The 23,188-nt window shown below is 33.9% G+C and overlaps 1 protein-coding gene across 6 annotated transcripts in view; it reads left to right on the top strand.

Annotated features, from left to right (window-relative positions):
- NPAS3 (neuronal PAS domain protein 3) overlaps window positions 1-23,188 on the top strand; it is a 1,104,268-nt gene that overhangs the window by 410,472 nt on the left and 670,608 nt on the right. The window lies entirely within an intron of this gene.

The raw sequence follows: 23,188 nt of genomic DNA, 5'->3' as shown, positions 1-23,188 counted from the left end.
CAATAGCACTGAGGGAATTTGGAAAGTCTTCTTGTATGTAGCATGTGTGATTTTATGTAGGGCTTGAACAAAACCATTGAGTCCAAATGGGAGTGATAAGTAGGATAGAATTAAATATTCATGTTACTTTCTTTCTCTAGGTCCTCCAAATATTTTCTGGAGTTTATTAACTTTTAGAGCTAATCTTTGAATTGGAAGTCACCTAAGAGGACAAAAAATTTAGCCTATGCCTAAGAAGCATCAAACATGACCAACAAGTGGTTATATAGTCTCATTTGAATATTTCCAGTGAGAGAAATTTATTTCCTGAAGTAACTCATTCTACCATAGGATGGATCTAATTATAAAGAAGTTTTTTTCTTCTTCTTCTATCTCGCTGAAATCTGCCTCTTCTAAAATTTAGTGCTACTTCTGTCCCAATCAAAGAAGGTGAAGCAAGTTTAATCCCCATTCCACATGAGAGCCCTTCAAATACTTGACAAGTGCTATCATGACTTCCCTAAGGCCTTTTTTTCTAAAATATAAAAATTTCCTAGTTCGTTCATTCAATTTTTTATGGTATAGTTTCTAGTCCTTTCATCATCTTGGTTACTTTCCTCTGGACCTGCTCCAGCTTGGCAATATGGCACTCAGATATGCCAAATAGCTAGTCTCCAGGGGCAGATTATCAGAGGACTAACTATATCCTTCCTTGTTCCAGATAGTAAGCTGCTCTTAGTACATTCTACGATGACATTTACTTTTGTGCCTTCCATGGATAGCTCATATTGAGCATGCAATATGCTAAGGTGTGAGGTTATTTTCAGTGTCTCCATCCTGTACATGTGTAGTTTATTTTTTTAAAAAATCTCCAAATGTAATAATTGACATTCATCCCTGGTATTTCAACTTATTAAATTTATTTTGCATCCTAATTTTTCAAAGTATTTTAAATTCCTGATGATCCATGTAACATATAAACTTGCAACTTTCTATTTCTTTCTGATTTGATAAGATTGCATCTATGTTGTCATCTAAATAATTGGTATAAATGTAAAATATGTATAAATATATATATTTGGTAGATATTGGTAGATAAGTCTATATTTTTTTAAACTTGAATTAGGATATATCCTTGTGGCACTCCCCCAGAGGTACAGTTTTTAGTTTAGCTGCACTGTTTCTAATACCTTGAATAACTCAGGATGCTCCATTTTTCACTATATTTTAAGCTCAGTCATTCAACCAGTTTTGACTGTTCAGTACTATCATTACCCAAACTACATCTCTCTATCTTATCCAAAAAGATATCTCAATAGACTTTTCTTGACTAGTTTGCAGAAATATAAGGATTCCATGTCTATGAGTGAAATTGGGCAAAACCTGACCCTGATATCTTAATTTTAGCATTTTTGAGAATTAAATCCTTAAGGAGTTGTTCATCTATGTTTTTACATAGTTTTGTTGTTGTTCAGTCATTTTTCAGTTGTATCTGACACTTGGTGACCTTATTTGGGGTTGTCTTGGCCAAGATACTGCAGTGTTTTGCCATTTCCTTCTCCAGCTTATTTTGTAGATAAGGAAACCAAGGTAAATATGGTGAAGTGACTTTCCCAGGGTGATACAGGTAGTAAGTGTCTGAAGCCAGAAGAGGATTTGAAGGCAGATTTCGACTCAGGAGTATGAATCTTCCTGACTCTGGGCACAGAGCTCTATCTATTGTCAAACTAGCTATACAGATAGGGATTAATAAGTAGAAAAGTACAAAAGTATATTCTTCAAAGCAGTAGCTGAAAGAAGATACCCCCAAATAACTAACCAGAAAATTTCAGTCCCCCTGGGGTTCAAATTATCTTGTTTGTCAAAATGCTAAAATTGGCTTGCTAAAGTCAAATAAATAGGAACAATGTAGGAATCTAAACAAATTAAATGGATATAGAAAAATTTAGGCAAAATATTAATCATCATTTCAAAGATTTATCCAAATCAGCAATAATGAGAGGATTTCAACTCAAAACAACTCTGAAGTTGCACCTCACACCCCAAAACCAGCAAATATGACAAATTATATAAATAGTTAATGCTGTAAGGTTAATGGAAAGACAGGTAGTCTAATTTTATGATTAGGTTTAATCGTTCCAGAAAGCAATGGAGATGTGATAGCTCCTGAAATAAAAGTAATGTATAAATAAAAGAGACAAGTAAAAATAAAAATTTTCAAGGTAGTGGGAAGGGTAGTCAGGCAGACTGGGACTCTGAGTGTCTGTGTTACACAGAGTCTCTAAGAAAGTTGGCTTTGGTGTGTTCCTCTTACCCAATTGCTTAGATTGAATTATTAATATAAATAATTAATAAAACTGTATAATTCTAACATGACTATAGATATACAAGTTTATTGATAATTAGCCTTTGTAAGTTGAAAAAGCAGTTGACCAATGTAGCAAATATAGCATAAAAAACTACCCTAACTTTTTGGCTACTGATCTTCCTTCCTCATATTTAAGAAACAAAAAGAAAAAGGTAAGATTTTACAGATCATACACAAACATATTTTGAATGAGTTTATTTGCCTTCTATGACGGCATACTTTTCCCTCCAAATATATTTTGCTTACCAGAGCTCAGAGAGGATCAGTGTTAGAGCATCTAATTTTAACTCTCCCACAAAACAAATGAAGGTACAATGGAGAATCATGAATAATTCTTTGTGACTCTGCTTTTCCATTGGCAGTATAATTGTGGTCATAGATTTCTAAAGAGAAACAAAGCAATGTAAGGAACTGCGTTGTGACATTTTTGAGTGGGTTCTTTGTTCACAAGAATTTTCAGAGGTTTGATCGGAGGCTTCATGACTGTGTTTAAACTAAGTCAGGTGGCAAGTAGAGTGTATCAATGATGTCTAATTGCATCTCATAATGTGCCCAAACTTTCCAGTATGAATGACTGTAATCTATAAGGTGAATGGAGCCTGTCATTCTCATTCCATATTAAATTGTAGGTTGGAGTCACCCTAGGGAGCCAGAGGGAAAAAAAGAACAACTATTGTACTTAATTCACTCGATATCCTAGCCTCCAGTTTGAGAGTTTAAAAGTATCTCAACTTGTATTTGGGTAACATATTAGGATGCTACGGGAGAGAAACATGGAAGAATGATGATTGCTCAGATAGTTGCATATGCCTGGGTTTTGAGATTGAATTTTTAGAATCTTAGTATCTCAAGTAAAGTATCACATAGAAACATAATATCTTAAGCAAATTTCATGTTGTTTCAAATAGTAAAGTAATGTAATGGCATACTCAGTATATTTTTGTTTCTCTTTTTTCCCTTGAAAGTAGAATTCATTCAGGTTTCTTTTATGTCAATAGGCTGGCTTTTTTCTTTTAACTTAAAAAAATTAGGCAGGGGTAGCTCAGTAACTCAATGGATAGAGAGACAGACGTAGGGTCAGGAGATTCTGGATTTTAATGTGGCCTCAGACACTTCCTACCTGTGTGACTTTGGGCAAGTCACTTAACACCAATTTACTAGCCCTTACCTTAGTACCAATTCTAAGATAGAAGGAAAAGGTTTTTTTTTTAAAGAAATAATTAAGCAAAACTCATGACAACAATTTTTTTACAACATTTTCAACAATCTACACCAATAGCCCCCTCCTTTCCATCAAGAAGAAAGATGTAAATTTCTTACTCTTCTAAGGGTCTAAGACTGGCTATTAGAATTCATATAAATTCTGCTGCTCTTCATTCCTGTTTATATTTACTGTAATCTTAGTTATGCATTTTATTGTTTTGATTCTACTTTCTTGCCTCTGCATTTCTTCCAATGAATTTTCCTACATTTCTCTGAATCTCTCATTTTCATTTTGACTTATGATCTTAATTTCATAGGATAGGATTATCATTTTAGAACTGGAAGAGACCTAGAGCCTTATAGACCATCTAGAAAAAACCCATGTTTAAGACCTGCAAAGGTTAAATGACTGATGGGGTTAAAATTTGAAGCCAAGTCCCCTGAACTCCACAGTCAGGGATCTTTTCAATCCAAGTTATAATAATGTTTTTTATATACATGTCACAATTTGTTGACCCATTCCCTGAATGATGGGGTTTTCAACAGTTTTTTGAAACTATAATGAAAGCTACTATGAACATTTCATTCTTAGCACATAGTAGGTGCTTTATAAATGTTTATTTGTTTGGAATGGTCTATCAGAGATATTTTTGTGTGTTTCTTAAGGTATGGCACCAGTGGTTGGAACTCTAAGTCAAAGGGTGACAGTTAACAGGTGACTTTGCTCATATAATTCTAAATTGTTTTCCAGAAGGCTTCAACCAATTTGCAGCTCATTCAAAAGTGTATTAGTATTCCAGCTCATTTTCTTATAGCTTTAGCCTTCAGATGAGGATGAGGGAAGTAAACTTTAGATAGAATGCAAGTAGGGTGAAATTCCTAGTTAATTCAAAATTAAATCACCTAGAGATTTTGTTTATTGCAGAAGTCACCTAGAATGCCCTCCTTTCATACTTTTGAGATTGTACTTTCTGTGCAGGTACCAGCTGTCAATCAAGGCTAATCAAACTGGCGCCGTTAACATGATACATCATAAATTTTCACAATAATGTCAACCTGTAATTCTGTCAATCTGGTTAAGGGAAACAGGCTAAAAACAATATCGTCATTTTGTAATAACACTGGTAAGCCGCTGCAAAATAATGCAAACATAATGTCTTGTATCTCTGGGCCCTATAGCTGTGGGTAGTATTTTTGTTCCTAACTGACCAGGCAGACAAAGCCTTGATTCTTGTGCTGTCTCAAAGTGCAATTTGTATTTTTTCTATAGAAATTGGTGTAGTTGTAACAGCATTTCTTGAATGTGACCCCTTCTGATACATCAAGGAGGACAAATTCTGGAAAACAATGCCAGTACTGTGGACACTTCTCCTTTTATGGCGTGGGCATTGAGTACCCTGATTTATTCACTCAGTACACTTGTTATTTATCTTTTTTTCCTCTTTTTAAAAAAATAAACTTGTACACATGGATATTATGAAAGCATCTATTTTGAAAAAAAAATTTCTACTTGGGCACTACTCTGTAGCTGTATATACTCTTCTTTGCCTGTATCTATTTGCTTATTGTCTCACAACTCCATTAGATTGTAAGCTCTTTGAAACAAGGACCATCTTTTGCCTCTTTTTCTATCCCCAGCACTTTGCACAGTGCCTAGCATTTCGTGCCTGACTCATAAGGCCAATAAATAATATATTTATTATATAAATATAATAAATATGTTTCTATATACATAATATATAAATAATATTGTAATAACACAATAAATATTTATTGAATGCCTGATTCTTAACAGTCAAGCAAAGGGAGACACACAGGATAAAAGCAATAAAATGTAGCTGTCTTTGCAAACTTGATGTTATGCTTTATAGCCTTAGGATATCATAGTATTCAATTGAGCTAAGAAAGATAATGCTCTTTCCTATTCAGGGAGACACGTGGATCTGGGCATTATTTGTCCTGGATATTTGTTAAGAATGGTTTTCTGAGCAGATTATTTTACTTTTTGTTTGTGGGTCATCCCTGTATTTCATGTAGCATTAATTTAATTCTCACATATTTTCATTTTCCTTCCAAGAACCACAGAAAACAAAGATCACACTGATATCCAAGGACATAAACTCACAGCTCCCAAGGTGATGCATTACATGGCTTTCCAAATCCAAAATTCTTTGATTCTGCTTCTGTTTGCTTTGGAGACTTTCTGGATTGTTTCTTAGTGGAAAGGAAAGAAAATATTTCTTTCTACATGTTTGATTTTCTTTGCTACAAAACAATTTATTTTTACCAGGAATAGAACACATGCTTGTAAAAGAGGAAAATGTGATAGAAATATCTGTAAGCTAGATGTAGTTTGAAGCCCCATGATGCCATAGAAATAATGATGCGCTTTTTTGCTGAATTTAGACATGAAAACTCTGTTTGAATCAGACCTCTGCAAACTTCTGTTATCTTAAGCAACTCACTGAAACTCTCTCAGCCTTAGTTTCCCTAGCTACAAAATGAACAGGTTTGCCTTCACCTTTGAAGTTCCTTTTAGATCTCATTCTATGATCCCACGATCCCATATTTAACAGTTAGGATTCCAAATTACATGAAGACTATTTAGGGAAGAAAAGATCTAAATGTACTAAAAATATCTATGAAAGAAAATTTGGAACAAAAGGCACCAAATGAGTTTAAATATGGAATTTAAATTTATGATGATGGTGGGTAAAAAAACATCCTATAAAAACAATAGAAGTAAGAAGGGGAAGGAATACAAGGGGAAAAAGCAGAAGTTCAAAAAATGGAGACAAAATGGAAATTGAGGAGCAAAAATTCAAATGTCATAGTAGATATTAGGTACTCAACCATATGACTGAGACTGAATGTGAATTGAGTATTAGTAAAGCAAAACAGGAAGAAACAGAAATTTATGGCAACTAGATTCTTCTTTATATGTTTAATGAGAATTATACTAAAATTAACATATATTGGCTTGCTAGAAGTTAAGTTTTTGCGAAATGTCAATAGGTTAATTTTTTAAAGTATAGTGGAAAAGCACTTGTAATTTTAAGAAGTCATTATTAATTGAAAGGAGAAATGCAGAGTTTATCAATAGACAAAGGAGAATAGTATTACTTTAAAATTTACTTTTTACCTTTAAGTGAAGGCTGTGGATTGGGAAAGTAACATGAAGGAAATAATGCATTAAATAGGAAAAGGATATATGAATTTTGCAAGTGGTATGGAATAAAATAAAATGGCTTAATTGTTCTTTCATTTAATAAACATTTATTGGGTATCTAACTAGGTAGAAGGAACTGTGGAACCACCAATCAGTTAAATAATCAACAATCATCTTTTAAACAACTGCTATGTTCTTTGGTAGGTGCTGGGGATGCTAACACAAAGGTGACATAATCCCTTCTCTCAAGAATCTTCTATCCAATATACACATAATTATTTAAAAATACATATATGATAAATTTTAAGAGGTAGGACCTAGCTGGTAGGCAGTCTTAAGAAAGGGATTGTGTAAAAAAAAAGGCACCAAAATAAGAGTTGGGTTTTTTTAAGCCTTACCTTCTGTCTTAGAATCTATACTAAGTATCAGTTTCAAGGCAGAAGAGAAGTAAGGGCAAAGCATTTGGGGTTAAGTGACTTCCCTAGGATCACATAGTTAGGAAGTATCTGAGGTCAGATTTGAACCCAAGACCTCCCACCTCTAGGCTCTACTGTCCATCCATTGATGCATATAACTACCCCCAAAACAGTTTTGAAGGAAATCATGAATTCTGAGAGATGGAGATGAGGATAGATTCTAGGGGTGGGCATTATATGTCTATTCTATCATAATATAACTGTTATTTTGTGCTACAATTTTATAGTTATGTATTTCTAATGAATAGCTTTTCCCCTTCCATACATATTGCATTGAGTAAATGTTTAATAATTATCTGTGAGTCAAAAGAGAAACAGAAAAAAATCTCTGTTGCAAAGTCTTGCATATGAGAGGTGGAGACCAGTGAGGCTGGTAAATAGGAGAAGAGTATAAGACAAGGTTCTGCCCTTAGGTAGAATGAAAAAGATCGGGATTGATAAGATGGACATGCCAATAACAATAATATAATGTAGACTATAAATGCCATAAATTAATAGATTTTTTAAAAACTGAAATGAGATAAAGAATGAATAAAGTGGTTTGGGAATTCAGAGGCGGAAGAAGTCACTGCAGAATTGAGGGAAAATGCATTGGGGAAAAGAGGCATTTAAACCTGGAAGACTGAATAACATTTTTAATTTCTTTTTTTGTTTGTTTGGAGAGGAAGTTGGGTTGACAAAATACCAAGGATATAAAATAGTATGAGCAAATTTAGAAGGAGGTAAGTACTGGCTCTATTTAGAGAATTTCAAATAGTCCAGTTTTCTGAGACTGCAAGTAATATGAGGGAAATGATAAGGGAAATCACATTGGAACAATAGGTTAGGCTCTGATGGTAGACAGTGTTGAGTGTCATAGTACTCACTCTCTTGGAAGGAAGAATATGTAGGATTGAATTTTCAAAATATATATAACTAACAGACTTAGAATATTTGCCAAGATTTACTTATTACCAGCAAAGATTCTAAAGGATCATAGATTTTGAACTGGAAGAAATTGTCATCACACATTCATTAAGTGTCTCCTATGCTCTTGTTCAGTTCTCTTCTTTTACAGAAGAGGAATCTGAGACCCAGAGAGATGTAGTGACTTTCCAAAGGTCACACAGGTAATGAGCAGCCCATCTTGGGATTCAAATCCAAGTTTTTCAATTCTACATCCAATATGTTTTGTGCTATACCAGACTGCCTACTTAAAGGAAGAGTCTTCAGGGGTCCTTAATTTCACAAATATTTATTGGACATCTATTTTATACAAGGAAAATCAAAAGAAAATGCTATTAATTAGAAAGACTATAGCCACAAAAATAGGAATAAAAAGCCCAAAACTTCTTGTTATGATAAAATAACAAGTGGAAAAGAGAATGTGTATATTTGATGTATTTTTTTTTCCTTTTTAAACAAAGAATTTGTTTAGGAATAGGCAAAGGAAATGAACATAAACATCTAATAAAAACAAAAGGGAAAATGTTACCTAATTGCTTAGGGAAATTCAGAACCATTTATATTAGCAATCTCTATTCCCATTGTTAAATTCTACAATTTACCTTTGTGTCAAAAAAAGAACTGGTTTTCTCAGCCTGATTTCTGATTTCAACAATACAGAAATTTTCAGACTCCACTGAGGAGCAGAAATGTATATCAATAATGCAAATGAGTTCTTGATTTTCTGTGCTTTTGAAGCAGGGCAATCATGTGGAAAATCCAGAAGTGCACATAATCCCCTAAAGATTTATATTTGACTTTAGGGTGTATTTTCTTTTTACTTGCTTTTGAATATGGGTATGTTTGCTCTGCTGGAAATTCCGCATCACTTCAGGGCAAATATTAGTAGCCCACAGTGATTTGTCCTGCTATCACTCTATCAGTTCTATCCATGTGATGGCACTTAGCAACAAGCAGCAGAGAAACACATGTTGCCTAGTTAGTCAATGTCCTGTTGTGTTCTAGACCTGTGGTTTTAGCTTATATCCATTTATTTATTGTAAGGGTTCTTCTTTTACCTAACCAACCTTTCAAGGCTCCTTATTTAGCTCCCAAAGATAGTCTATCTGTTTATTTTTGTTGCTCAGTCATGTCCGACTCTTCATGATCCCATTTGAGGTTTTCTTGACAAAGATACTAGAGTGACTTACTGTTTCAATTTCCTTTATCAACTCATTTTAACATTGAGGAAATGGAGACAAAGAGGGGTAAGTGACTTGCCCAGGGTCAAACAGTAAGTGTCTGATTTTGGATTTGAACTTGGAATCTTCATGGCTCTAAGCCAGGCATTCTATCCACTTCCTTCTGTTTGTTGGGAGAGCTTATTATTATTGATGCATTGCTTTATAAATGGATAGGACAAGTCCCTAAGACTGCAACTGGTTAGCTTTGAAAACATTAAGACATTGAAGGCAGAGGGGTATTGGAAGGAAGAAAGTATCACCTTAAGTGCTTAAAAATTCTTAAACTCATAAAAGTTTAAAAAATAAATATCTGATAGAAACAAAACCAAACATCAAAATTGTTTTTCTGATTCCTCATATAATATTGCTAATCCAACCTAAGACTTCTAAGGGTGATTTATCTTTTAAAGTTTATGTTTTAACAAATTTGCTGAGCCATTATTTCTTTAGGTCATTAAGTGCCAACCAAAAATGCAGCCTAAAAGGACTTCAGTATTTGAAATTCCATGAAGAATATGAGAAATATTTGAGATATTATTTTTGGAAAAAAATATTTCTGGACGTTCTCTTGATTTTCCACCTCTGTGCATTTGCCTATGATGTGCCCTCACCTAGAGTACTTTTCCTCTGTCTGCTGAAATTATATCTAACATTCATATCCCATCACATATGCCACTTTCTCCAGAAAAAAAAAAAATCCTTTCCTGATACTTCCAGTTAGAAGTGATCTGTCTTTACTCCAAACTCTCATGGAACTTTCATATATATGTATATAACCCATATACATATCTACATATACTTTATATATACTATATATAACTTTCACAGACATATAAATGAAAGTTTGTATGTGTATATATACCCCATGTTCTACTTTGTATATTTATCTCTATGTATGTCTTCTGTTCAAAGGTGTTTGCCACTATACATGGAGGATGACTAATTCAAGGTCCCAATGGAAGATGCCATATATATGGTAAAGTCTTCCAGAAGCTCCTATTTGTGGGTGTTATTGTATTTATTGAATCTAGCCCCAGAACATCATAGAGCCTCTTCATATATAATTTTTGAATTTAATAAACTTTTACAAAATCTATACTTCCAGTACACAAAGGGCTCTGCCCTAATTATCTACAAAATCTGAATTTGGGAAAATGTACAATGATTCTGACTCTTGAACTTGAAAAAAGTCCATATTTTTAACATCTGCATTTCTATAGGGATCCCAGATTATCATTTGGATTGCATCCCATCATCTCTAAAGAATGACAGTACTGTGAAGGAGTGCATGGTTGTCTTTGGTAACATGTACTTCTTTGCCAATGAAAAATAATTCAGGGGAAGTGATTAAAACCTAATGTTAGACACATGTGTGACTAGAAAAGGAGGTGAGTTGGTCCTATAGACATAGCTATGGGTGAATTGATAGATAGCCTGATAATCCATCAGTTCTCTGTACTCTTAAGAGAGATAAAGGGAAGGTGCCCAACATGTTGGCTGGATTCCCTCATAAGAGATTTATTGGAAGATGAAAAAACATAGAATTGGCCATGTATCTTAGAGGCCTTTTTGGTCAAACCTTTTCATTTTAAAGATGGGGAATTGTGGTCAAGAGATGTTAAATGACTTGCCGAAGATCACAGAAGGAACACAATCGGGATTTATACTCCGGTCTGCTGATTCTAAATCCAAACCAAATTCTAAATCTAAATCTCCATTGTCCTAAGATGATGATTCAGTTAACATGATTTTATCTTTCTGCTGCATATTTTATTGAAATGTAACTAGGTTTATGGATGAGATCTGCTTTTAAAGAAGACTCACTCATAGCAGCCTCCCATCTTCCACCTCCTGCAAAGTAACTGAGAAATTCAAGATATGAGGAACTGATTGAAAATCTTTGCTTAATATTTGTTGTTGTTTTTCCTTATAGTTGAATTTAATATAAAAAGCAAACTTTAGTTGTTTAATTTGTTTTTGTTTTTAAGTTCTGACTGGATTGGGATTTATATTAAATAGAGTTTTTTGTTTGTTCTTGTTTTGATCTGCATTTTGAATTCATTAGTGTAGCAAACTCCTGTTGTTAAAATATCTTCCATTAATGCCACATGACTTAGAGTTGAATAAATCAGAGTATAGAAATCCTAGGGCACTAAAAAATTAAGTGACTTTAAGTTAACTTTTAAACAAAGGAGTTAATGATACAAACAAATAATCTAAGTAGAAAGAAAAGGTGATTATATCATCTGTATAAAGTACTTTCTAACTCATTAATGAAATATTTGAGGCTTTGGTGTCAAAAAGAAAATAATCTACCTGTGAACAACTGAGTATTGATTGCTTTTTAGAAATAAAATTCCTCTTGAGACTATGTAGATTTAATATTTATATACCACATATATAATTTGACAGTTATGTGTTATAAGCAATATTTGTTTAAACTATAAAAATTCTTCATATATTTAATATTTATTTAAATATTCATATAAAATAATTTCTGATTATGAAGAAATATTTATATTGTAAGGAGGAAAGGGCATTATTTTTTAAAGGGTTGGCCTGGATTATTTAAGAGTGTGGTTGCCAGGAATTTAGTTTATTCAAAAGAGATTTATTTAAAATTTAGTTACAAAATGTAGAAAGAGTGAAGTAAGAAAATAAGAGAGAGGATAGGGTAAGATATCTAGATTAAGCACTATGTAATTTACTCCCTTAAGCCTTGGCAAAGCCAAGGACCTGGGGAAGTCTCTCTCAAGAGGTAAGTTTCTCCTGAGGTTAGTTTAATAATTAAGGGGCATGTTTACACTTTAGATGATTAGATCTAAAAAATGGGCAGATGTCCATACTCAACTTTTAAGTAGGGTGTTTACACTTTTGGTGATTACAATCTAAAAATAGGCAGGGGTTATAATTTTAATCTTCCAATCAGGGGAGAGTGAGTTTTAATCTTCACAATATGCTTCTTGATTTCTGATAGGTGAGCTTCAGCCTCATTTTCCAAGGGACCAGGTCTTCAAGGCACTGTCTGGTCATTTCCTTCCTGTGCCCTAACTGAGAGCAATACAAATGTCTCCCTTCCATTTCTACTTCTTAGCATCCCTCTATGAGTTATTTTCCTCTATAAGACTATAAACTTTGACACTTCCCAGCTGTGTGACCCTGGGCAAGTCACTTGACCCCCATTGCCTAGCCCTTACCACTCTTCTGCCTTGGAACCAATACAGAGTATTGACTCCAAGATGGAAGGTAAGGGTTTTAAAAAAAAAGACTATAAACTGGAAACTGTTTTCTTTGAAAACAGGAAATGTCTTACTTGCTTGTGTTTGTGCCCCTTGTACTTAGCACAGTGCCTGGCACATAATAAGGACTTACTGTGTTCGATTTCTCTCTCCATCTATCCTAGCTATCCATATTCCTTTGTATTCTTTAATCCATCTATCCATATTTCATTCATCCATCCATCTACATATCATATCAATCTATCTATCTTTATGAAATATGATGGGTGATAGAGCTGCGGGCACATCACCAAAGAAAATTTCCAAAGAAGAAAACGTATAAAAGTTTTTAAGAAGACCACAAGTTCATAAATACAAAAATGCTTATGACTACTAACTCAAACATAAAGAGCAATGATTTGTTTAACCAATATTTTTACAATAGAAGGATGATTTCAGATTTAGTGATCATCAACTTAAATAGAACTGGAGTGAAATGAATGATATGTGTTTGTGGGGCATGAATCATTTGTTCATAAGAGAAATTGTAGTAAACAAGAAAAAGCAAAATGAGGGCAAGTCTCATATCTGCTACACAGTGAATCTAAATTAAAACAATGGTTCAGTGATTCTAAATAATATTTTGGAAGCAAATCCAACTAAAGAAAGACTGAGAACTAACTCTATAAAACTTGATTTGCTTTCTTACTCTTATAATTTAAGAAGATGGTGCCTTTAGGTCTTGACCAATGTGTCTTTTTCTTTGACAAAAAGCAGCAAAAACAGGAGATATAGTGAAAACTTAGGACCAGAATTGACTTTCAGGGGCTGGGATACCAACAGAGAGATTAAAACCTCAAATTTAATTTTCTGCTAGAAAGAAAACTGAGAAAACTATCAAACTTAATTAGCACATAAGGTATTTATCTCTCTCCTTTGATGATAATGCTTCCATCTCAATGTAGAATATTCCTATGAAGTATTTTGTTGTTGTTACTTCCAAAAATCTGAACTGACACAAATGATAAATCCTCTGTGTCCTAGTAGATAATTTTATGACCCTTCTCCACTCACCTCATCATCCCAAACAAAAGAAAAAAAAAAAGACAACAACTTAACCTAGATATCACCTGTTTGGCTGGCAAGCCTCTCTGAGCTTAATTGGGCAGATCTTTCACATAAATATCTTACCTGGTCCATTCTCAGAGTATCTTCCAGTTTGGTTCTCATTATAAGATTTGCGCGTCAGAAGCAAGGTCTTTAAGATGACATGTTGAAAGGCAAGAGTAGATTTTCATAGTTTCTTGTTGGTTACATGTGTTATGTATGTGTGTCTTTCTCCAGATTTTAGAGGTAGTGGCATGGTATAGTAGATAAAGGGCTGTTCTAGAAATGAGATCTGAGTTTAGTATTGCCTTAGACAATTGATTACAAGCTGGCAAGTCACTCAATTCTGTCTGCCTCAGTATTTTCATCTATATAATAGAGATAATACCTTCTGCAACTGGACAAATCACTTAACTTCTCTCTGCTAGTGTCTTCATCTCTAAATAAATGTATCTTCCTAGGTTCCTGTGAGGCTAAAACAAAATTATAGGCATGTGTTTATTTTATTTAATATATTCATTTTCCTAACACACATATGTATAATACAAATGTAATTTCATATTCTATATGTCATCATATAACCAATGCTATATTACACACGGATATAATATAATAGGACATCTAGGTAGTGTAGTGGATAGGATTCTGGATTTGGAGTCAGAAATTGGAGTTAGTCTGCTTGAGTTCAAAGTCAGCTTCTGACAATTACTTCTGACAATTAGCTGTGTGATCCTGGGTAAGTCACTTAATCTTATTTATGTTTGTTTTCTTCTCTGTAAAATGAACTGGTGAGAGAAATGACAGAGAAAAAAGGAAACAAAGAGTTGTATGTGCCTAAAAAATGACTGGTAATATTATGCAATATATGATATATAATATATTTATATAACATACTATATACACATGTTTAAATACTTTGCAAACTTTAAAATGCAAAATAAGTATTAGCCATTATTATTTCTGTTAATGGAAACAGAGTGTCAATATTACCTCTTTTCTTCATGAATACAAATATCTCCTTGGCTAAACATGCTTTTGAATATATTCATTTCAGTTTAACATTAAGATGTTGATTTTAATCTAGAAAAGCCAAGGGTGTCCTATATAACTGAGTCAGCACAGTCGAGGGATCCTGGGGTGCAGCTACTAGCCTTTCTTCTGTCAAAATTATCTTAGATTAGATTGTAACTGGGTCACGGTGATTCATGATTAGGTTTGTCAGATTTGCTATTAATTCAATTCAACAAGCATTTATTCAATGCCTACTGCATACCTGGCACTGTGCTTTGCTGAGAATACCCCCTCAAGACAAATACACATAGACATAACCTCTTCTCCAAAATAAGTTGCCACCCTCACCGAGATTCTGGGATTATCTGTGGAGGAGGAATATAGCATGAGCACAGATAAATAAATATAATATATATGTAAAGTAAATATGATGCCATGTGGTGAAGCAGGAAAGGTCATTTGGACAAAGTAGTATTTGAGCTCATTCTTGAAGGGAGATAATTTTAAGAGGAAAAAGTAGAGAGAATATTCCAGAGATTAGCAAGCATCTGTGCAAAAACATGGAGTCAGGAAAAAGAATCTTATGTATGAGGACCAAAAAGTTACTTGGAAAATAAAGAATAAGAAGAGGATTAATATGTAATCTGCATGGAAAGATAGGCTGGAACTAGAAGCATTTAAATGACATTTAGAGGAATTTGTTATTTTACACTAGTCAGAAAGGAGTCACTGATTCTTTTTGTGCAAGGGAGTAGAGTGGTCAGACTTGTGGCACAAATACTAACTTGGCTGCTATGTGGAAGATGAATTGTAGAGGAGACCAGATAGACACAAAAAGAACAATTAGATGACTCTCAGCAGTCTAGGTATTAATAGGATGTTTGTGGGAATGGTTCAGAGATGAATCTCTGAACTGAATTTGGAAGCAAGTCTTTTTGGTGACATAAACACTTTTCTTTGAACATCTGGAGGATGGAGAGGGAGCAATAGACTCCTTCTTCATTTCTGGATCCTTAGCTGCTTCTAAATTCCTATACGTAGTTTGGAGACCTAGACAGTTAAGATTAACAGTGAGATGATCTCTTTCCCTTTCTGTGCAGATGACTGGCATTGGCATAGGACATCGCCATCCTCCAATGCTGACTTGATGAGAGAATTTAAAAAAATGAGTATATCCAGGGATGTATGCAAGATTAAGTTATTTTATCTTCTCTCTCTTTCTTTTCTCCCTGCACAAATTTGCAGAGTTGAAAGTCACCCCATTAATTACTTAGACTAACCTCAATCCAATCTCTAGTCAGCCTTCTATCTTCCAAATGACAACAAACATTTATGTAGTGCTTTGAGTTTGCATGTGGAACATTACATATATTATCTCATTTGATCCTCACAACAAACATGTGAGATAGACAACTATTATTATATTCCTAGATAATGAAACTAAGGCTGAAAGATGTTAAGTGACTTATTCAGGATCATATAGCTATTAGGTATTTGATTTTAATTCATGCCTTCCTAACTCCATGTCCAACACCAAAGCCACTACTACACTTTGCTACTTCCCTATTCATTGACTACATACATACAGTGAAAGCCAGCAATTATTTTTTCCTCTGCAAGTCACCATGTCAAATAGAATTGGAATAATAGTGACTTAGTACCCTTGACAAGTCACCTCAGTTGAACCTCAGTTGTCTCATATGAAAAATGGGGAGAAAGTAAGCTTTGAATTTGGCTTCTCTCCTTTCCCAGTCTTCCCTTTAAATGCTTATTTATCTATTTATTTATTTTTGTTTACTTCTTCATTCCCTCCTTTATTTTTGTCCTTTCTCCTCATGTGGTTATTATTATGAGGTTCTTATATTATTATTATTATGAGGTTATTGTTAGGAGGTTCAATGAAAGAAGGAATTATGTGAAGGTACTTTTGACTCTGGAAAATATTTTGAAATCCTCTTGTGAGTTTTTTTAAACTCTTTTCAGCTAAGATAAGCTAGAAAAAACACAGAGAAAATAAACATGATCCTACATAATAAGCAAGAGAAGCCTTGCATTTCCCTTCTCTCCTTTCCCAGTTTTCACTTTATACCTTTTAAGAATCTATTTACTTATTAAATTATTTATTTATTTTTGTTTCTTCCTTTTCCCCTTCATTTATTTATTTTATCTATTTAGTTGGTTGGTTTTATAAAGAGAGCTGCTGGGCATAATTTTTCCCCACAATGAAGTATTGTAGTTCACTCTCCCAAGACTGGCTGCTGCCTTCTGTTATTTGATTTATGGTTATTGAAGGTAAAGTGTATATGAAGAAGTGAAATAAAATAAACTGTGTGTCATCTCTAGTCGGGCTGTCAAGAGTTTTAAAGTTCCCATATTGAAATAATCTGGTCTTTCCATTAAGAGGAAATGGGAGCAATGACATTTCCAACTCTATTTCCATCTCTATCAGGAGAACCTTTCAAAGCTCTCTGGTTTCACTGGTGTCTATGCCCTATGCTGCTAGGGAGGAGAGGCCTTTATTTATTATTTCAGGGAACAGAAGTAACTCCAATGGTCCCAAACTTTAAGGGCTCTTTAAGGTTAGTCTCTCCTTGGAATCCTTTTAGGTTGACTTCTATTAAAGGTATACAATAGGTTTAATTCCACAAGAGGGTGCAATTTATGATACAGTTTATTGATTATTAATAAAACTAAGACTTCCCATAGTGAAAAGTCTATTGTCGTTTTCCACTAAGCCACCCAGATGTTTAGATTTTTTTTCTCCACTTGGCTGTTCTTGATTCTGTTAGGATGAAAATTGAATTTCAAAAGAAGCCTCACAGAATAAGTGGTCTTCAATTCTATTTCCATTTTATGGGGCTTGTAAATGTTGCTGATGTTAGCCATTCTTGTTTTTTAACATAATCTGCCCAATGCACTTTGCAAGAATATAACAAAGACTCCAGGTAAATGACCACACTCATTGCAACTTTTTGTTAACCTTTTCCCCCATGTAAAAGGTTTTTGTTTTGTTTTTTCCTAATAAGCTGGATGATTGTTCTTTGCTTTGAAAAGGAAATTTTCTATATCCTCTGTCCCCCCACACACACTTTGGAATTTGTGCAGAGGAAAAGAACAAGATTTCTGGCAAAATTACACATCTGGAAGACATTCTATTGTTTTACAATAGAAGAATTCAGGCTAATTTAATCAAGTATGCATTTATTAAGCACCTACTATGTTAAGGGCCTTTGAAATTTGGGGACTAGAGCAAATACAGAAGCACACATATATGTATATGTCTGTCTGTGTATGTCCTTGTATATATGATATCCATATCTCTAGGGAGAGATACATAGATATAAATATACAAGGAACTGCGATGCAAAGACAAAATGAAAAATGGTGATTTAGAAGTGGGTCAAATATGAATGCCTTGTTAGTTCAGCCTTGATTTGGGGATCAAATGAGGTACTTGAAAGTCATAGAATAGTTACCAAAAGGAAGTTTACTTAGTCCTAATATAGCGAGAATGTATAAACAGGACGCAGAGGCACTTAGTTTCTATAGATACAATTCCTTCACCCTCATATCCATATGGAAACTGTTTGGACAGTAGGGGAAGAGCATGGGGCCCCAGTGGTCTTCACAAACCTACCAAGTTGGAGGGACTCTTACTCTACAAAGGTGGAACCTTTTATGAACTTATATGACCAGGAAGATGCATCAAAAGAATGAGGAGCCAATCATGTTCTAATGAATAGTTTTATGGCCTTTTAAAGAAAACTGATTCTGGTGAGGAGGTTGGAGTGGAGAATTCCTTTGTTTATATCTAGGGAGGATTGTTGATAGCTGTATTTCAATATAGCAGTTTCCTTTTTAATTGAATGTATTTTATGCCGTGCATTCAAAAATCATTCTGAGAAGAGATACATAGTTTTCACTACCCTGCCAAAGTGTTCCATAATCCAAAAAAGTCTAAAAATCCTGTCTCTTAATACTGTAAATTATAGTCGACAATATGGATTGGAAAAGAGAATTTCCTTACATGATATTCTTTCTACATAAATGAAGTCACACATCTAATTCATATCTCTATGTAAAGTTTCTTTTTATTTTTAAAGATAATTTCCTCAAACATTGTGGGATTATTTCTGATTTCAGTACTGCTATGCATTACTGAATATATAACATGGGTTCTTTTATTGTGTTTGTCTATCTTTGTAGGTACTCTATACCCCACCAATAAATGTAACTTATTTTTTAAAATACAGACTTGTTTAATTTTCACTTGAGAAGTAGTTATGGCATCAGGACAACTCTTCATACCACAGATTTTATGTAATTAAGAATTGAGGTAGCATATCTCTTCCTTTCCTATCTCTACAATAAACTACATTTGCATTGATCATATCTTTGATCAAAGTATGAGAAAAGAACAGGGAGATTTTTACAAATTATATTTGATAGAGCACATTGTTATATTGATGAACTTGATGGAATAATGCAGATAGCATGGTATCTTAATGTAATGTACATTTATTGACTATTAAAAATAGATTTCATGGAGTCAAATGCTTTCTTAAAGATTTTGGTCTAAAAATTGTATACTATCCCTATTTTAAAATCATGAAAGAATCTTTGAAATTCTCTGTATGTGGTACCTGGTGAGGTCATTAAGATGACCCTGTTTTGGTATAACATTATATAAATTGTATTAAGTTATAAAACATTGCAAAGCCTCTTAAATGAACTCCATGGCAACTTGGAGTCATGAGTGGAGATGGCATAGGGCTTGGAGTGAGGAAGGCATGATTTCAAATCCTTCCTCTGACACTTATTAGCTATATGAACCAGGGAAAATCACTTAAACTCTCTGTGATTGTTTTCTCATCTGTAAAATGGAATTACACCTACATCACAGTTTTTATGAGTATTAAAATGAGAAAACATGCATAACATTTTATAAAGATTAAAATGCTATATAAGTGCTAATAATTGTTCAAAGTTATTAGAGTCTCTCAATAGAGTTCATCCTAATTATCATATAATCATATAATCATCCTCAAAAAAAGTGGATAAATAATAACCCATTTTTTCAAACCAGAATATGCAGTTAAATAGGCAGACCACAGAATGGTCCATCAGGACCAACACCTTATACAGAATTAGCAGATGGACTTAAAATTGTAAAGAAGGAGGAAAGCATGCTAGATTGCATTTGGGTAATTCTATAGTCCTTTCAATGAGCCCATACTTTCCCTGCAAACAAAGCATTGTTTCACATTTTTAACACAATAGTTCTTCCATTGATATTGTACTTCTGTGAAGCATGGAATGCATGAAGAATTGACATTACAGATCCCACAAAGGGCATTTGAGAGGGACATGGTGTGAATGAGTAGGTTGCAACTTACTACCAGTGAAGAACTGATGTGAAGCATGCCATCTCAGATAAATAAATAGAAGATAGATAGATAGGTAGGTTGGTAGATAGATAGATAAGATTGATTAGATAGATAGATGTGATCAGAAAAGGATGTGAAATGGCTATGAATAAAGAACAAGAAAATAGCTATTGGATAGCCCAAATATTTCTTTGATGTTCCCAGAACATCAAAAACAAAGAAGCATCCAAATAGCATCCAAGACTAGGATCCAGAAATAAAAGTTTAAATCTCATTTAACATGGTCAGGCTTAACACGATTGAAAAAATATTACTTTGTACTCTCAAATGGAGCTGAGATCTTGTCAACATGAGAGTTCCATTGAAAAGTGTGTCACAACATCCATTCTTGCCTACCTTCCTTCACCCCCTCCCCCAAAATAGTTTGCTACAGCCAGACCATCTAACATGTTGGACGTTTTCTTTGCTTTCTCCTGACTAATGGAGCACTCTTACTGTTTACCTCCAATCCCTTATTTGTTAACATGTTTCAAAGCTTGTTCTAATACAAAGATTCTCTTAGTTCAATTTCAATATTGGGATGAAATGAAGCATTTGTATTGAGCAACTGACAAAAGGATTACTTTGCTGTAACAGCATCAAATCATCAGGGAAAAATATGCTGAAGTACATGTTGATTCAAGGGGTCTTTAAGAATCCACCAAATCCCCATATGGTGGGGATTTTTTATGACATTGGGTGGCCAATGGAAACCATGGCCAATCAAGTCTTGGGGACAGCATTGCCTTCTTTTAGGGAAAACAAATATCTGTTGCCAGAGGAAAGGAGTGTATACTCCATATTGTGGGGTTTTGGGGATTTTTTTTGATGGGTGGAGGTGGGACTATAGTAGGGAAACACTGGAAAGTAGTAGACCTGTCTCATACTATGTGAATAGCCCTTCTTCACTTTAAAATTCTCCAATGGAATCTCCTACTACTCTTCTTCTTTGGAGTTGCTCTTTTTGTAACATATTGTAGCCTGCCCATCTCCATCATGCTTTTTCCCATTGACCTCTTCTGTATATTCTTATTTAGTTCTTTAGAGGCAGTTGTATTCAAGATCTTGCTGCCATATCACAAAAATAGCAAAGTGTTAATCTTATAATCTTGAATCAAAGGTGTGCCTTTGCTTTCATGGGAAGGTTGGGATTAGTCAAAGACCTCTGTAATTTCCTGAAAGCAATGCCCCTCTTCATCATCCCCCTTTTCAAGTATGAACTCAACTCATTGTCCAACTATACTGTCTGCCCATACATATATATATATATATATACATATATATGCTATTGGACAAGCTCTGTATGATGTCTATCTAAATGCATGTATACATGGTAGTTTTTGTGCTAGTGATAAATGTTCATGCATTTGGGGAATATAGGTAGCTCAGTGGATAGAACACCAGACCTAGAGGTAGCAGTTCCTGTGTTCAAATCCAGTAACAGACACTTCCTAGATGTGTGACCTGGGAAAGTCATTTAACCCCCATTGCCTAACCCTTACTGTTCTTCTGTTTTGGAACCAATACAAAGTGTTGATTCTAAGATGGAAAGTAAGGGTTTAAAAAATACCATGTGCTTAAATATGTGTATATTTTTCTTTTATAAATTCATTTGAAATGGGATGTATTTGAAGAATGATTTGACTTTTGCAAGACAGACCTGAAATCTCTTTTTAATAACTTTTTTCCTCTTGATTTTTATACAATGAAGTTGACTTAAGGCAGTTTGCATTTAATACCAACCCTGTGATTGGGTCATTTAAGAAAAATTGAAATTAATGTTGACTCTTATGCTCTAATAATGGTATTGCCATTCTAAACTCATTCTTTAATTTCCCACAGTTCAAACCTCTGAAGTCTGCTTCTAGACATATACCATAATACACACAGCAATGGCATCAGTTTTTGTCAGATTTTAGAATTCTATCATTGCAATAACAAACTTCTGGCAAATAAATAGAAGTAGAGGAGGGCTTATGATTTAGAGATGTTGGTATTGTATTTACTCTGTCAAGTTTCTGAAAGCTAGGAAATTGATAGAATGATGATACTTCTGGAAAACTTGAGGAATAAAATGAAGTATGCATTTTGAAGTACATAAAGGGATATCGAATTTCCTCTATCTTGTAGAAAAATCAAAACAGACCTACACAGAATAGTTTATCACTCAAATTAAATGCCTCAACTCAAAAGCTATCCTGATGCCTCACCATGCTATCAGAGTATCCTTTGGTTCTTAAAGATTATATGAATGAAAGGAAAGTTCCTGTAAGACCTAGTATCTTGAGAAGGATTTGAATATGAACCTGCCATCAGGGTTGGCCTAGGTATTTAATTCATAAAAAGCTAATTACCCAAAGGTTGTCCACCAACTAAGATATTTCTGGGCACAGTAACTCATAAAACCATAACTTACAATGTAAATATGTTGTATGCACAATCAAGGAACCATCATTAATACTGACAAAATTATTGATTATTTTGAGTATGAAATTATCTTAATCTTTTCATTGCTTTCCTACTTGATCTTAGCCAAAAGGCTGTGAAGTGATTCTTTCATAACATTTCTCATAGCTTTGTAAAATAAATAGATAAATAAATGAACCACATACTTCAATGTCACTAAAATAATTAAATGTGACTTAAATAGTCAATTGAATACAACACTTGATATGAGTAAAGAAAATAGCTAAATATTAGTAAAAAGACCCAATTGAATTCAACACACTCATGAGGGAATTAAGATGTGTAGAGTTTGTGTGGTACAAAGAAAAAGAGATACAAATACATCAAGAGTTGACTAAATTAGGCACTAAGAGTCCAAGAGCCAAGAAGAAGAGATAATAAACATTTACTAAGGAGCTAAAGGTACAAATTTATAAGAAGAGGATGAAGATGGAGATAAATCTATTTTGGTAATTCTCCTGAAGGGAACGTTGTACACAGAGACTGATACACTGTGATACAATTGAATGTAATGGACTTCTCCATTAGTGGCAATGTATTGATCTTGAACAACTTGGAGGAATCTAGGAGAAAAAACACTATCCACATTCAGAGGAA

The sequence above is a fragment of the Monodelphis domestica genome, chromosome 1, assembly GCF_027887165.1.
Source record: "Monodelphis domestica isolate mMonDom1 chromosome 1, mMonDom1.pri, whole genome shotgun sequence".
NCBI classification, from domain to species: Eukaryota; Metazoa; Chordata; class Mammalia; order Didelphimorphia; family Didelphidae; genus Monodelphis; species Monodelphis domestica.
Note: the sequence above shows the minus strand (reverse complement) of the source record. Positions and strands in the feature narration are given on the sequence as shown.